We start from the raw sequence: 16,442 nt of genomic DNA, 5'->3' as shown, positions 1-16,442 counted from the left end.
TCTTTCCTGCTTTCTCTTGTGGGCATTTAGAATTTCCCTCTACACACTGCTTTGAATGTGTCCCAGAGATTCTAGTATGTTGTGTCTTTGTTCTCGTTGGTTTCAAAGAACATCTTTATTTCTGCCTTCATTTCGTTATGTACCCAGTAGTCATTCAGGAGCAGGTTGTTCAGTTTCCATGTAGTTGGGTGGCTTTGAGTGAGTTTCTTAATCCTGAGTTCTAGTTTGATTGCACTTTGGTCTGAGAGACAGTTTGCTATAATTTCTGTTCTTTTACATTTGCTGAGGAGAGCTTTACTTCCAACTATGTGGTCAATTTTGGAATAGGTGTGTTGTGGTGCGGAAAAAAATGTATATTCTGTTGACTTGGGGTGGAGAGTTCTGTAGATGTCTATTAGGTCCACTTGGTGCAGAGCTGAGTTCAATTCCTGGGTATCCTTGTTAACTTTCTGTCTCGTTGATCTGTCTAATGTTGACAGTGGGATGTTAAAGTCTCCCATTATTATTGTGTGGGAGTCTGAGTCTCTTTGTAGGTCACTCAGGACTTGCTTTATGAAACTGGGTGCTCCTGTATTGGGTGCATATATATTTAGGATAGTTAGCTCTTCTTGTTGAATTGATCCCTTTACCATTATGTAATGGCCTTCTTTGTCTCTTTTGATATTTGTTGGTTTAAAGTCTGTTTTATCAGAGACTAGGATTGCAATCCCTGCCTTTTTTTGTTTTCCATTTCCTTGGTAGATCTTCCTCCATCCTTTTATTTTGAGCCTATGTGTGTCTCTGCACGTGAGATGGGTTTCCTGAATACAGCACACTGATGGGTCTTGACTCTTTATCTAATTTGCCAGTCTGTGTCTTTTAATTGGAGCATTTAGTCCATTTACATTTAAAGTTAATATTGTTATGTGTGAATTTGATCCTGTCATTTTGATGTTAGCTGGTGATTTTGCTCATTAGTTGATGCAGTTTCTTCCTAGCCTCGATGGTCTTTACAATTTGGCATGATTTTGCAGTGGCTGGTACCGGTTGTTCCTTTCCATGTTTAGTGCTTCCTTCAGGAGCTCTTTTAGAGCAGGCCTGGTGGTGACAAAATCTCTCAGCATTTGCTTGTCTGTAAAGTATTTTATTTCTCCTTCACTTATGAAGCTTAGTTTGGCTGGGTATGAAATTCTGGGTTGAAAATTCTTTTCTTTAAGAATGTTGAATATTGGCCCCCACTCTCTTCTGGCTTGTAGAGTTTCTGCCGAGAGATCCGCTGTTAGTCTGATGGGCTTCCCTTTGTGGGTAACCCGACCTTTCTCTCTGGCTGCCCTTAACATTTTTTACTTTGTTTCAACTTTGGTGAATCTGACAATTATGTGTCTTGGAGTTGCTCTTCTCAAGGAGTATCTTTGTGGCGTTCTCTATATTTCCTGAATCTGAATGTTGGCCTGCCTTGCTAGATTGGGGAAGTTCTCCTGGATAATATCCTGTAGAGTGTTTTCCAACTTGGTTCCATTCTCCCCGTCACTTTCAGGTACACCAATCAGACGTAGATTTGGTCTTTTCACATAGTCTCATATTTCTTGGAGGCTTTGTCAGTTTTTTTTTTATTCTTTTTTCTCTAAACTTCCCTTCTCGCTTCATTTCATTCATTTCATCTCCCATCACTGATACCCTTTCTTCCAGTTGATCTCATTGGCTCCTGAGGCTTCTGCATTCTTCATGTAGTTCTCGAGCCTTGGCTTTCAGCTCCATCAGCTCCTTTAAGCACTTCTCTGTGTTGGTTATTCTAATTATACACTCATCTAAATTTTTTTCAAAGTTTTCAACTTATTTGCCTTTGGTTTGCATTTCCTCCTGTAGCTCGGAGTAGTTTGATCGTCTGAAGCCTTCTTCTCTCAACTCGTCAAAGTCATTCTCTGTCCAGCTTTGTTCCGTTGCTGGTGAGGAACTGCGTTCCTTTGGAGGAGGAGAGGCGCTCTGCTTTTTAGAGTTTCCAGTTTTTCTGCTCTATTTTTTCCCCATCTTTGTGGTTTTATCTACTTTTGGTCTTTGATGATGGTGACGTACAGATGGGTTTTTGGTGTGGATGTCCTTTCTGTTTGTTAGTTTTCCTTCTAACAGACAGGACCATCAGCTGCAGGTCTGTTGGAGTTTGCTAGAGGTCCACTCCAGACCCTGTTTGCCTGGGTATCAGCAGCGGTGGCTGCTGAACCACGGATTTTTGTGAACCGCGAATGCTGCTGTCTGATCGTTCCTCTGGAAGTTTTGTCTCAGAGGAGTACCCAGCCATGTGAGGTGTCAGTCTGCCCCTACTAGGGGGTGCCTCCCAGTTAGGCTGCTCGGGAGTCAGGGGTCAGGGACACACTTGAGGAGGCAGTCTGCCCGTTCTCAGATCTCCAGCTGCATGCTGGGAGAAGCACTGCTCTCTTCAAAGCTGTCAGACAGGGACATTTAAGTCTGCAGAGGTTACTTCTGTCTTTTTGTTTGTCTGTGCCCTGCCCCCAGAGGTGGAGCCTACAGAAGTAGGCAGGCCTCCTTGAGCTGTGGTGGGCTCCACCCAGTTCAAGCTTCCTAAGTAGCTGGGATTACAGGTGACCACCACCATGCCTGTTCAGGCTTGCTTTGTTTACCTAAGCAAGCCTGGGCAATGGCGGGTGCCCCTCCCCCAGCCTCGCTGCCGCCTTGCAGTTTGATCTCAGACTGCTGTGCTAGCAATCAGCGAGACTCCGTGGGCGTACGACCCTCTGAGCCATGTGCAGGATATAATCTCCTGGTGCGCTGTTTTTTAAGCTCGTTGGAAAAGCGCAGTATTAGGGCGGGAGTGACCTGATTTTCCAGGTGCCTTCTGTCACCCCTTTCTTTGACTAGGAAAGGGAACTCCCTGACCCCTTGTGCTTCCCGAGTGAGGCAATGCCTCACCCTGCTTCACCTCGTGCGCGATGCGCTGCACCCACTGACCTGTGCCCACTGTCTGGCACTCCCTAGTGAGATGAACCCGGTACCTCAGATGGAAATGCAGAAATCACCCATCTTCTGCATCGCTCACGCTGGGAGCTGTAGACCGGAGCTGTTCCTATTCGGCCATCTTGGCTGCTTCCCCAATGTTTTCTTTTTAGTCGGGATCTCCCTTCCGTCGCCAGGGCTAGAGTGCAGTGGCAGGATCTCCACTTACTGCAGCCTCAAATTCCTGAGCTCAGGTGATTCTCCCATCTCAGCCTCCCAAGTAGCTGGGACTACAGGCATGTGTTAGCACACATGGATTTTTTTGTATTTTAGTAGCAATGAAGTTTCGCCGTGCTGCCCATGCTGGTCTCAAACTCTTGGGCACAAACGATCCACCTGCCAGGGCTTCCCAAATTGCTGAGATTACAGGTGTGATCCACCATGCCTGGCCTCCTGGCAGTACTTTAACAGGCCCAGTCTCACTATCTAAATACAGAATGTAATGTGCTAGTGTGGCCATGGAAACCTAAACGTCCATGTTTACTAAACCAATTGCACGTGTCTATGTTTCCCTGCTTCCTGTTTTACCTTCCAATTTTCAGATGGGATTGGAGGGAAAAAACGGAATTGATTATCTGGTTATTGAACATCTTCCATACGCTCACTTTAGAAACTTTATTGTGCTAACCTTCATGGCAATTCTATAAGAATGATATAAATACCCTCAAGTTACAGATGTGGAAACAAATTCAAATAATTTGTCACTTGTCTCAGGGTCTGTGTACAGTTAATGAGATAATCACTGGCTGCATTCTTACTACAAAGAGAACCAAATAATGAGGTTGCCTAACCATGAGTATCATCATTGATCACATGTTTTTTTCTGCAGAATGTTTCCCTCCAGATCAGGACTTTTGGCATCCTAAAGTTAGTCGAAATTAATCAAATTCCTTCTTGTGCATTTGAATGTGCCCTACTGGCAACTCTTCTTTGAGGATCATACCTTCACCCCAAATGCAATGAGGCCCCCAACTCTGGCCTCACCTATTCCTGGTATTTATTCCACTCTCAAGTGGCCTCCATTTCACTCTCAATGTGCTTTACTTATGAGTCCTCATGATAAGCCAAGTGATGAGCTTTTAGCAGCTTGGTTTCAGTGTTATCAACAAGGCTACTTCTGTGATTACAAATGCAATTTGTTTTGCTTGGGTGCTAGACATTGCTAGAAGACTCATGCATAGGCTGATGAGTCATAATCCAAAACTCTATGTAAACAAATGATTCATATGATAGAAGTATATTCACCCTTGATTTCTTCCTTATATTTGAAAACTGAAACTCCATATTTTATTCATTTGATTTATTATTATGTTGAATAGTGCTTAAATTCTATAATTTATTTTCCAAAGCCTAATAACTGGTAGATATAAAAGGCATAGTTAGCAACTTTTTTTCTAAGTTGGTTGCCAATATTTTGTAGTCCAAGAGCTCCAGAAGAATGGTTCCCATCTGTCGTGCTGTGTATTCATCTGCTGTGGGAGCTCATAAGCCTTTTATCTATGGACATGACACCCATCTGCTCTGTTGCTAAGATTCATTAACATGCCATGAGAATCGTGGGATGTCAGGTCACACCTGGGATACATGTTTGCTGAGGAGCCATTATGTATAAATATAAGAATAGGGGACAGTGTACGATTGGACAAACAGCATGGACTTTAGAATCAGAATATTTATGTTTAAATCCCCTATCAAACACTTGCAAACTGTGCAACTTTAGGCACATTATTTAACCTCTCTGAGCCTCAGTTTCCTCAAGTGAGGCATTAATGGCTATACATCAATAAAGCTGCTATAAGGACTGAATAAATTGAAATTATTACTTTAGAGCACTTAACATAATGCCATTAGTAATCAAAAATAAAAGTTACTAATGATTAAAAGCAAAGTACTCAAACGGCTAAAGGTCAATGACAATGACAAATCTTAGGACTCTGGGCAGAGAACAATGTTGAATATTTTCCATATGTCTAAAAATAAAACCCTGCACTTACAAATAATGTTATCACATCAGGGTATGTTGATTTTTTTATATTTAGTCTTTCCACTGTCTGAAGAGTTACCTCTAAACTTGTCTTGGCATTTAAGGCCTTCAACAACATAATTCTTGAAGATGAAAATTACTCTCAAAAGTTCCCAGATTAAGCTTTGAAATAATTCTGACCTCAAATCTTTCCATGATAATAGTTAGCTTATGTTTCTAAAGAACATACACATTTTCCATACAACTTAAAGAAATCATACCAAAGAAACACATTCTGAACTTCAAGCCAAAAGATAAGTGTGTTGGGTTTTGAGGAAAACATTAAACTATGAAGTGTGTGATTCAAAAACATTTTTTTAAAGTGTGAGTATCTTAAAAGTATCAAAAATATCACCTGTTGTGAAACTGTAGCTGACAAGTAAAGGAAGTTAATGGTATGTGCACCTTGGAAAACTTTGTATTATTTTGTGACCCCAGTGAATTTTTTTCAAGATACTTACATTGCTAATAAAAGGCACTCCAGGCCAGGCGCGGTGGCTCACGCCTGTAATCCAAGCACTTTGGGAGGCCGAGGCGGGTGGATCACCTAACGTCGGCAGTTTGCGACCAGCCTGACCAACATGGAGAAACCCGGTCTCTACTAAAAACACAAAATTAGCCAGGCATGGTGGCACACGCCTGTAGTCCCAGCTACTCGGGAGGCTGAGGCAGGAGAATTGCTTGAAACCGGGAGGTGGAGGTTGCAGTGAACCGAGATAGTGCCATTGCACTGCAGCCTGGGCACCAATAGCAAAACTCCGTCTCAAAAAATAAAGTAAAATAATAAATAAATAAGTAAATAAACAAATAAGAGAGCATTCCAAGGGTCAAGCACTGTGACTCACGTCTGTAATCCCAGCACTTTGAGAAGCCAAGGTGGGTGGATTACTTGAGGCCAGTAGTTTGAGACCAGCCTGGTCAACAGGGTGAAACCCCATCTCTACTAAAAATACAAAAATTAGTGGAGTGTGGTGGTGTGCACATGCAATGTCAGCTACTTGGGAGGCTAATGTACAAGAATTGCTTGAGCCTGGGAGGTGAAGGTTGCAGTGAGCTGAGATTGCACCACTGCACTCCAGCTTGGGTGACAAAGCAAGACTCTGCCTCAGGAAAAAAAAAAAAAAAAAAAGCATTGCAAGTGGCCCCACCACATAGACACAAATTGAAATCAATACAAAAATATTGCCCAAGCATAGTCTAACATTTAATGAATCAATTATGAATAGTCTAGAAAGGTAGTTTTCCTTGGAAAATAAATAAAGACACTAGTGTTGACCTTTAACCTGAGCATCTAAATCTTCCTTTGGGGTGCTTTGTTTATAAACAAAACAAAACAAAAACTCAAATCGGTGTGTGACTCATTCTGTCATAAATTATAGACCATTTGGAATATGAAAGAATTATGTAAGAGATAATTTTATTTTATGAAAACTGATTAGCCAAATTCCTGTGGATTCTTAATTGTGCTGTGGTAAAATATAAGATTAATGTAGCAGTTCCTTCATCTAGTAAATTTACTGCTAACATATTGAATTAGTGATCCTGTTAGCACTATTCCAGGATTAGGTCATTCGTCAACACTGCTAATTCTCACATTCCATCACTCTTAGTTTTTCTCAACCTACAGAAAGATTTTCATTAAAGATTATCATAGCAGTTTACTGATATGGTTTGGCTCTGTGTCCTCACCAAAATCCCATGTTGAATTGTAATTCCCAATGTTGAGGGAGGGACCTGGTAGGAAGTAATTGGATCATGGTGGCAGGTTTCCCTCTTGTTGTTCTCATGATAGTGAGTGAGTTGTGAGGCTACCTGGTTGTTCGTAAGTGTGGAGGACTTGCCCCTTCACTCTCTTCCTCCTGCTCCCACCATGTGAAGATGTGCTGGCTTCTCATGCACTTTCTGCCATGATTGTAAATTTCCTGAGGCCTCCCCAGAAGCAGAAGCCTGTACAGCCCACAGAATCATGAGATGATTAAACCTCTTTTCTTTATAGATTACCCAGCCTCAGGTATGTCTTTATAGCAGTATGAGAATAAACTCATACAGAAAATTGGTACCAGAGAAGTGGGGCATTGCTATACAGTTACCTGAAAATGTGGAAGTGACTTTGGAACTGAGTAACTGGCAGAGGTTGAAACAGTTTGAAGGGCTTGGAAGAAGACAGGAAGATGAGGGAAAGTTTGGAACTTCCTAGAGACTTGTTAAATTGTTGTGGCCAAAATGTGGATAGTTATATGAACAATGAAGTCCAGGCTGAGGTGGTCTCAGATGAAGATGAGGAACTTACTGGGAAATGGAATAAAGGTCACTCTTGCTATGCTTTGGCAAAGAGACTGGCAGCATTGTGCCGCTGCTCAAGGGATCTGTTGAACTTTGAACTTAAGAGAGACGATTTAGGGTATCTGGTGGAAGAAATTTCTAAGCAGCATAGTGTTCAAGGTGTGACCAGGCTGCTTCTAAGAGCCTATATTCACTTGCATAAACAAAGAAATGACCTGAAACTGTAACTTATATTTTAAAATGGAAGTAGAGCATAAAAGTTTGAAAAATTTGCAGCCCAGCCATGTGGTAGAAAAGAAAAGCCCATTTTCGGGGGCCGGGCACAGTTGCTCACGCCTGTAATCCCAGCACTTTGGGAGGCCGAGGCAGGTGGATCACAAGGTCAGGAGATCAAGAACATCCTGGCTAACACAGTGAAACCCCGTCTCTATTAAAAATACAAAAAAAATTAGCCAGGCATGGTGGTGGGTGCCTGCAGTCCCAGCTATTCGGGAGACTGAGGCAGGAGAATGGTATGAACCTGGGAGGCAGAGCTTGCAGTGAGCTGAGATTGCACCACTGTACTACAGCCTGGGTGACAGAGTGAGATTCTGTCTCAAAAAAAAAAAAAAAAAAAAAAAAAAGCCCATTTTCTGTGGAGGAATTCAAGCTGGTTGCACAAATTTGCATATGTAAAGAGGAGCCAAACGTTGACAGCCAATATAAAGGAGAAAATGTCTCGAAGGCATTTCAGCGAGCTTCGTGGAAGTCCCTCTCATCACAGACCTGAAGGCCTGGGAGAGAAAAATCGTTTCATGAGCCATGCCCAGGACCCTGCTGCTCTGTGCAGCCTTAGGACATGGCGCCCTGTGTCCCAGCTGTTCCAGCTCCAGTTGTGGCTAAAAAGGGCCAAGGTACAGCTTGAACCCTTGCTTCAGCGGGTGCAAGCCCCAAGCCTTGGCAGCTTCCACATGGTATTGAGCCTGCAGTTACACAGAGGGCAAAAGGTGAGGCTTGGGAGCCTCTGCCTAGGTTTCAGAGGATGTATGGAAAAACCTCAATGTCCAGGCAGACATCTGCTGCACATGATGAAGCCCTCATGGAGAACCTCTACTAAGGCAGTACAGAGGGGATATGTGGGGTTGGAGCCCTCACACACAGTCCCCACTGGGGTACTGCCTAGTGAAGCTGTGAGAAGAGGGCCACTGTTTTCCAGACCCCAGAATGGCAGATCCACTGAAAGTTTGCCCAGTGCACCTAGAAAAGCCACAGGCACTCAATGCCAGCCCATGAAAACAGTCAAAAAGGCTGTAGACTGCAAAGCTGCAGGAGTGGGGATGCCCAAGGACTTGGGAGCCCATCCCTTGCATCAGTGTGGCCTGGATGTAAGACATGGTATAAAGGTAATTATTTTGCAGCTTTAGAATGTAATAACTGCCCTGCTGGGTTTTGGACTTGCGTAGGGCCTGTAGCCAATTTGTTTTTGCCATTTTCTCCCTTTTGGAGTAGGAGGATTTACCCAATGCCTGTACCCTCGTTGTATCTTGGACATGCAAACTTTTTAAAAAAATTTTACGGATTAATAGTCAGAAGGGACTTGCCTTATCTCAGATGAGAGTTTGGACTTCGAATTTTTAGTTAATGCTAGAATGAGTTAAAACTTTAGGGGCCTGCTGGGAAGGCATAATTGTGTTTTGAAATCTGAGAAAGACATGAGATTTGGGAGGGGTTGGTGGAGGAGTGATATGGTTTGGCTCTGTGTCCTCACCCAAATCTCATGTTTAATTGTAATCCCCAGTGTTGTGGGAGGGACCTGGTAGAAGGTGATTGAATCATGGGAACAGACTTCCCCCTTGCTGTTCTTATGATAGTGAGTGAGTTCTCACGAGACCTGGTTGTTTGAAAATGCGTAGGACTTCCTTCTTCACTCTCTCTCCCTAATGCTTCCACCATGTAAGATGGACTGGCTTACCCTTCACCTTCTGCCATGATTGTAAGTTTCTTGAGGCTTCCACAGCCATGCCTCCTGTACAGCCTGCAGAACTGTGAGTCAATTAAACCTTTTTTCTTTATTAATTACCCAATCTCAGGTAGTTCTTTATAACAGTGTGAGAAGAGACTAATATATTTACCATTTCTAAAAATTGCATTTTCGGGGATATTTCAACACCTTATATTCTGTGTGGTCTGTGTATCTTATTGTTTATTTCTTTTCACTCCAGCATCATAAAGGATCATCTTACTTTATCATATGCAAATGTATGCAGGTGTTCTTCTAGCTGAATAGAAAACTATACTCTTCTAACACCAGAAAGAGCCTCCTTTAAAAAAAATTGTATATATATATATATATGTATATATTAGGTTCAGGGACCACCTTCGGTTCTTTCTTTACATTCTTAGTGAGAAACTGTAATATAGTAATAAGAAAATGAGCTTTGAAGCCAGACAAAGGGAGTTTGAATCCTGTCTTTGGTACTTACTAGCATCTTTCTGTTCCCCAATTTCCTCATCTATAAAATACAGAAAATAATAATAATAGTTTTAATAACAGTCACGGGTTTGTAATGAAAATTAGATGAGTTAATGTTTTAAATGCTTAGGAGACTGCCTAATATATAGTAAGTTTATATAAAATTTTTAAAGAAAAGTTTTTTTTTTTTTTTTTTTTTTTTTAGATGGAGTCTCACTCTATCACCCAGGCTGGAGTGCATTGGTACAATCTCGGCTCACTGCAACCTCTGCCACCCGGGTTCAAGCGATTCTCCTGCCTCAGCCTGCTGAGTAGCTGGGATTGCAGGCACCTGCCACCGCACCCAGCTAATTTTTGTATTTTTAATAGAGACGGGGTTTCACCACCTTGGCCAGGTTGGTCTTGAACTCCTGATCTCGTGATCCACCTGCCTCGGCCTCCCAAAGTGCTAGGATTATAGGGGTGAGCCACCACCCCCAGCCAAGAAATAAGTTTTATGACCACATTTAGCTTCCATCATTTTTTCAAAGTGATCATTCTTTCTAATGTCTTTATTTATCTTGTATCACTTTACATTGCACTATTTTATGTCCTTTTTTGCCAGAAGTCAGTTATGTTTTTTGTAGGAGACATGAGTCATAAGCTGTGACCACTGATATTTGGAAAATTAAAGTCAAACAATAAGTCCATTCCCCACTCCCATATATTCTACAGCAGTTGTCTAGTGCTATTATTCCAAGCTACTTATCTCTCAGTAAAAATAAGACATGATTACAAAATATTGTATTTAATGAAGTACAGTGGTAGCCAAGATATTGTCTAAATTCATAATTAGAATGGCATCTTAGTAGAATAATTTTTTTACAAGCAGGGCAATTGCCATTCAATGTCATAGAAAAGCATGAAAAAGCACCAATAAGTAGACCCCAGTTTTATTTTGTTTCAGTTTTTTTACAGAACATCATTCAGTTTTAGACTTGCTAACTCATGGAACATTATAATTGCCATGAATCAGGGGAAGGGAAGGTGAAGGGTGAATTTATTGTGGAAGGGGAAACGATCAAATCATATAAAATGCCACATTACAAAAAAAAAAGAATTCCATGCTAACTCACATATACATATGGCATGTGCAAAGCTGATCGACTGCCATTTTTTGAGTACCTCTCTACTTCCTCTAAGTATTGCACAGCTGCTAGCATATTTGCTGCAGTGAATGTTTTTGGTCCCATTGGCCCCTAGAAATTGAAAATGTTTTCAGGGTGATTTGATTTAACTTCTGAAGTTGATTAAAACTAACATTAATTTTTGAAAACCTAATTTAGGACTTCAGTATATTTACTCCAGTTACGTATCAAAATATTTTTAAAGATACTCACAAAAAATGATAATTATCCTAATAAGGAAATGGACATTCTCATTTGATTTTCTTTACTCAAAGAAAATTGACCTATGATTTCACAATTCCACATTAATTAGTTGAATAGTTGGCTTTTCAGCTAGGATCCACTCTGTTTTATGGGACAGTATTGTAACATTTGCCAATTAAAACAAAAACAGAAACAAAAACCACCAGGCATGGTGGCTCACACCTATAATCCCAGCACTTTAGGAGGCCGAGGCAGATGGATCACCTGAGGTCAGGAGTTCAAGACCAGCCTGGCCAACATGGTAAAACATTGTCTCTACTATAAATACAAAAATTAGCCAGGTATGGTGGTGGTCACCTGTAATCCCAGCTACTTGGGAGGCTGAGGCAGGAGAATCGCTTGAACTCAGGAGGCAGAGGTTACAGTGAGCCGAGACAGTGGCCTTGCCCTCTAACTTGGGCAACAAGAGCAAAACTCCATCTCAAAAAAAAATAAAATTAAATGAAAAATTTTTTAAAAAGTCACTATCTGTATCATGAATGTTAATTAATTGGCAACTAAATTGTTGAATGTGGCATTATCAAAGTATTTAAAGATTTCAGTGGAGGAACAGAAATAATTTAACCTCTAAATTGCACTCTAGTTCCACTAGGCTCTATTTTCAGAGTATTGCTTTTAAAATTCCCCAAATTAAGTAATGAATATCTTGTTAAAAATAAGATATTTCATAAGAAACCATAAAAGTTTATTCATGAAATAAGTATTTTATTTAAGCTTTTCAGGGGCAAGCACAATGTTCCTTAAAAACAAGATTGAAAAGTCCTTATCCGTACATACTTTGCCTGTAATAATACCATATACAAAATGTAACCCATCAGTCTATGGTCTATCTTAAATTGCAGTTGAAGCCTCAGGCAATCAAGGCTGTCAGATAACTTTAAAAAGATCTTCAAGAAAAAAGTACTCCCTGTGTAAGAAATAATTGTGTCAATAACAAGATTTTATCTTTGTTAACAGACAAAAGAATTGGTAATTGGTAAATCAGTAGAGTTAATTATATGGGACTCCATTTACAGGAGTACGGTCAGAAATAACTACTTGGTTAGATAAAAGATCATTGATTTATGCCTAAGTGCAGTAGCTCATGCCTGTAATCTCAGCATTTTGGGAGGCTGAGGCGGGTGGATCACCTGAGGTCAGGAGTTCAAGCCCAGCCTGGCCAACATGGTGAAACACCGTCGCTACTAAAAATACAATGATTAGCTGGACATGGTGGCAGGCACCTGTAATCCCAGCTACTTGGGAGGCTGAGGCAGGAGAATTGCTTGAACATGGGAGGCAGAGGTTGCAGTGAGCTGAGATCATTCCATTGCACTCTAGCCTGGGCGACAAGAGCAAAACTCAGTCTCGAAAAAAAAAAAAAAAAAAAAAAAACATTGATTTAGCATCTTCTTATTCATCGAGGAAAAGTGTTATATTATAATGTCTAATTCCATCTGACTTCTATTTATCCCAGTGATACCTGATGTCATACTGGTAGGTTAAATTTTATAATCTTAAGGTGCTTATTTGAAATTGTGTGCTTTTCTTCAACACTTCTATTCTGAAGACGACTGCAACGGTTTCTTAATCAAACATTCAATAAACTAGTAGTATAATTCTGAGACGGCTCTTGGATACAGGTGTAGGTGGGATTATTATATTATGTTTGCTTTGTATTCTACATTCACACCAATTTTCTTGAGACTGAATCAGCAGGGCATGACTCGAAAGTCATAGTAAAACCACTTTTGCAAAAATTATAACTAAGAAAATTATTACAGTGAAAGAGATTGGACCTAACTGACCCCATTTTGCTTCCAACTGCCAAGCTGCCAAGCTTGTTCATTCCTGGGCATAGGCTGAACTGTTGGAGGAACTTAGTTTATGGTTTAACTTTGAAACAAAGACGATAATAGCCTGACATGGTTTGACTCTGTGTCCCTACCCAACTCTCACTTTGAATTGTAATAATTCCCATGTGTCAAGGGTGGGACCAAGTGGAAATAATTGAATCATGGGGGCAGTTTACCCCATGCTGTTCTCATGATATTAAATTCTCATGAGATCTGATGGTTTTATAAGGGGAATCCTCCTTTGCTCAGCACTCACTTTGTCACCTGCCACCAGGTGGCTTCCACCATGATTATAAGTTTCCTGAGGCCCCCTTCCCAGCCATGGGGAAATGTGAGTCAATTAAAACCCTTCGCTTTATAAATTACCCAGTCTCGGGTATTTCTTCATAGCAGCGTGAGAACGGACTAATACCGTAAATTGGTACTGAGGTAGTGGGGTGCTGATATAAGGATACCCTAAAATGTGGAAGCGACTTTGGAACTGGGTAACAGGCAGAGGTTGGAACAGTTTCAACAGTTCAGATGAAGACAGAAAAATGTGGGAAAGTTTGGAACTTACTAGAGACTTGTTGAATGGCTTTGAACAAATTGCTGATAGTGACATGGACAATGAAGTACAGGCTGAGGTGGTCTCAGATGGAGACGAGGAACTTGTTGGAAACTGGAGTAAAGGTCACTCTTGCTATGTTTTAGCAAAAAGAATGGTGGCATTTTGCCCCTGCCCTAGAGATCTATGGAACTTTGAACTTCAGAGAGATGATTTATGGTGTCTGGCAGAAGAAATTTCTAAGTGGCAAAGAGTTCAAAAGGAAGCAGAGCATAAAATTTTGGAAAATTTAAGCCTGACGATATGATAGAAAAGAAAAATTCATTTTCTGGGAGAAATTCAAGCCTGCTGCAGAAATTTGCACAAGTAATGAGGAGCCAAATGTTAATCACCAAGACAATGGGAAAAATGTCTCCAGGACATGTTAGAGACCTTCCTGGCAGCCCCTGCCATCACAGAACAAAGACCTAGGAGGGAAAAATGATTTTATGGGCTGGGCCAGGGCCTTCTTACTCTGTGCAGCCTCAGGACATGGTGACCTGTGTCACAGGTGCTTCAGTTCCAGTCATGGCTAAAAGGACCCAAAATATAGCACAGGTCATTGCTTCAGAGGGTGCAAGCCCCAAGCCTTGGTGGCTTACATGTGGTGTTGGGGCTGCAGGTGATAACATCTCTATTGTAAAACCTAAGATCAGTGCTTGAGGTATTTTCCAGACCCTGCACTTGATGGATCAACTGGTACCACCCAGATTGGTAAACTGGCTTATCTGATCTTGTGACCCCCACTTAGGAACTGACTCAGCAAAAGAAGACAGCTTCAACACTCCCTATGATTTCATCTCTGACCCAACCAATCAGCACTCTCCACTTTCTGACCACCTACCCACCAAATTATCCTTAAAAACTTCCATCCTCTCCTGAGTTTTTGAGTAATAACAAAACTAGTCTCCTGTACAGTTGGCTCTGTGTGAATTAAACTCTTTCTCTATTGTAATTCTCCTGTCTTGATAAATTGGCTCTGTCTAGGCAGCAGGAAAGGAGAACCCATTGGGAGGTTACGATAGTTTCAAACGTGGCAAAACTTCACTAATTCAGGCTGGAATAACTTAAAACTTGTGACAATTTGGACAGAATCCTGGGTTGGGATTTACCTTTATAATATTAATCATATCTTCTCACAGTGCATGAATCAATTCTGAAACTCTTTGCAAACAGCATAAATTAACTCTGTGAAATACTGTAGGATGTTACAATTGCAGAATGCATGGCTTCCATGAATTTCAGATGCACATATAAATTAAATAATTAACATGATCCTCCTTCCATTCCATTTGGGTTATTTATCTAATAGTCTAGATTCATATTTATGTATTTACATTATTTGAATTTATTTATCCTATAACAAATAAAAAACATTTGAAAATAACTAGGTAGAAGGCAATTTATGGATATTAATTTGATACCAGAGGAGTCAGATTTAGGACTTTATTAACAACAGTATAATAACCAGTTATAGAATACCAAATAACATATTAATGTCTGGACATTGGCCTTCTAACCCCCCTTCTTTTTTTTGAGACAGAGTCTTGCTTTGTTGCCCAGGCTGGAGTGCAGTGGTGCGATCTCAGCTCACTGCAAGCTCTGCCTCCTGGGTTCATGCCATTCTCCTGCCTCAGCCTCCTGGGTAGCTGGGACTACAGGTGCCTGCCACCATGCCCGGCTAATTTTTTTTGTATTTTTAGTAGAGGCGGGGTTTCACTGTGTTAGCCAGGATGGTCTCGATCTCTTGACCTCGTGATCCGCCCTCCTCGGCCTTCCAAACTGCTGGGATTACAGGCATGAGCCACCGCACCCAGCCAACCCCATTTTTTTTAAGTCCTCTTAAAATCTATACTAGGAAAACAAATTAGAATTGAATTTTTGGTCACATTTTTGAGCTGTCCTGACCAAAATAAGTAAAAGTGGTTGCTTTACAAATACACCTTATAACTTGATTTTTAAAAACAAATTCAGACGGGTTTTGTTAGAGTAGGTAGCTATACAGACATGAGCAGGGCAGAAGATGCTTCTCCCCCAGGAATGTCAGGTGACCATCAGGTGATGGTCAGGCTGTCATTAAACTGTCTCTCTAAAATAATAATCAGTTGCAGCAGAGGCAAGGAAAGGGAGACTCCCAAAAGATAGAAAACACCTGAAGCTGGTGATCAGCAGCTTCCCAATAAGATCTCAGGAGTTGGGTGGGTGAGCTCAAACATGTACACTAACAGGCAAAATGGTAGAATTTAACTGGTATATGACCTTCCTCTAGGAACACTCAACTGGTAAGGGAAAAATGCCTCAAATGAGCATGCACACAACTTCAGTAAACACACTGCACATGTGGCCCCTCTCAAGTGCTAGCAGGCCACTGTGCAGGTGGATAGCCCATCCCAACAAAAAATCAAGGAAGAAGACACACAAATCTTGGAATCATGCCAATGTATAAAAACCTCAAGTCAAGGGTCAAACAGGGTACTTGGATTTCTCAAATTGCCCACTTGGCCCTCTACCAAGTGCACTTTGCTTCCTATCATTCCTGCTCTGAAACTTTTTAATAAACTGTCACTCCTGCTCTAAAACTTGCATTGGTCTCTCACTCAACCTTATGTTCCTCAGTTGAATTCTTCCCTCCAAGGGAAGAGTTTGCTGCAGACCTACCATATTTACTGCTGCTAACATTATCCCCCAAATTTGTTTCAGTGAAGTTTTACTAAAGTTTGCCTAATTAACATAAAAAGCAAATTATGCTATATTATGCTAAAACTTAAATTTAAGTCATATTATAAAACGGCAGTTTTACTTTTTTCAATCCATGATTACAAAAGTACACTTAAGCATCAGCAGA

At 41.0% G+C, this 16,442-nt stretch overlaps 1 protein-coding gene across 1 annotated transcript in view; it reads right to left on the bottom strand.

Annotated features, from left to right (window-relative positions):
* The window catches only part of PCDH11X (protocadherin 11 X-linked), an 840,422-nt gene that overhangs the window by 401,640 nt on the left and 422,340 nt on the right, over positions 1 to 16,442 (bottom strand). The window lies entirely within an intron of this gene.

The sequence above is a fragment of the Gorilla gorilla genome, chromosome X (genome assembly GCF_029281585.2).
Source record: "Gorilla gorilla gorilla isolate KB3781 chromosome X, NHGRI_mGorGor1-v2.1_pri, whole genome shotgun sequence".
In the NCBI taxonomy this organism is placed as follows: Eukaryota; Metazoa; Chordata; class Mammalia; order Primates; family Hominidae; genus Gorilla; species Gorilla gorilla.
Note: the sequence above shows the minus strand (reverse complement) of the source record. Positions and strands in the feature narration are given on the sequence as shown.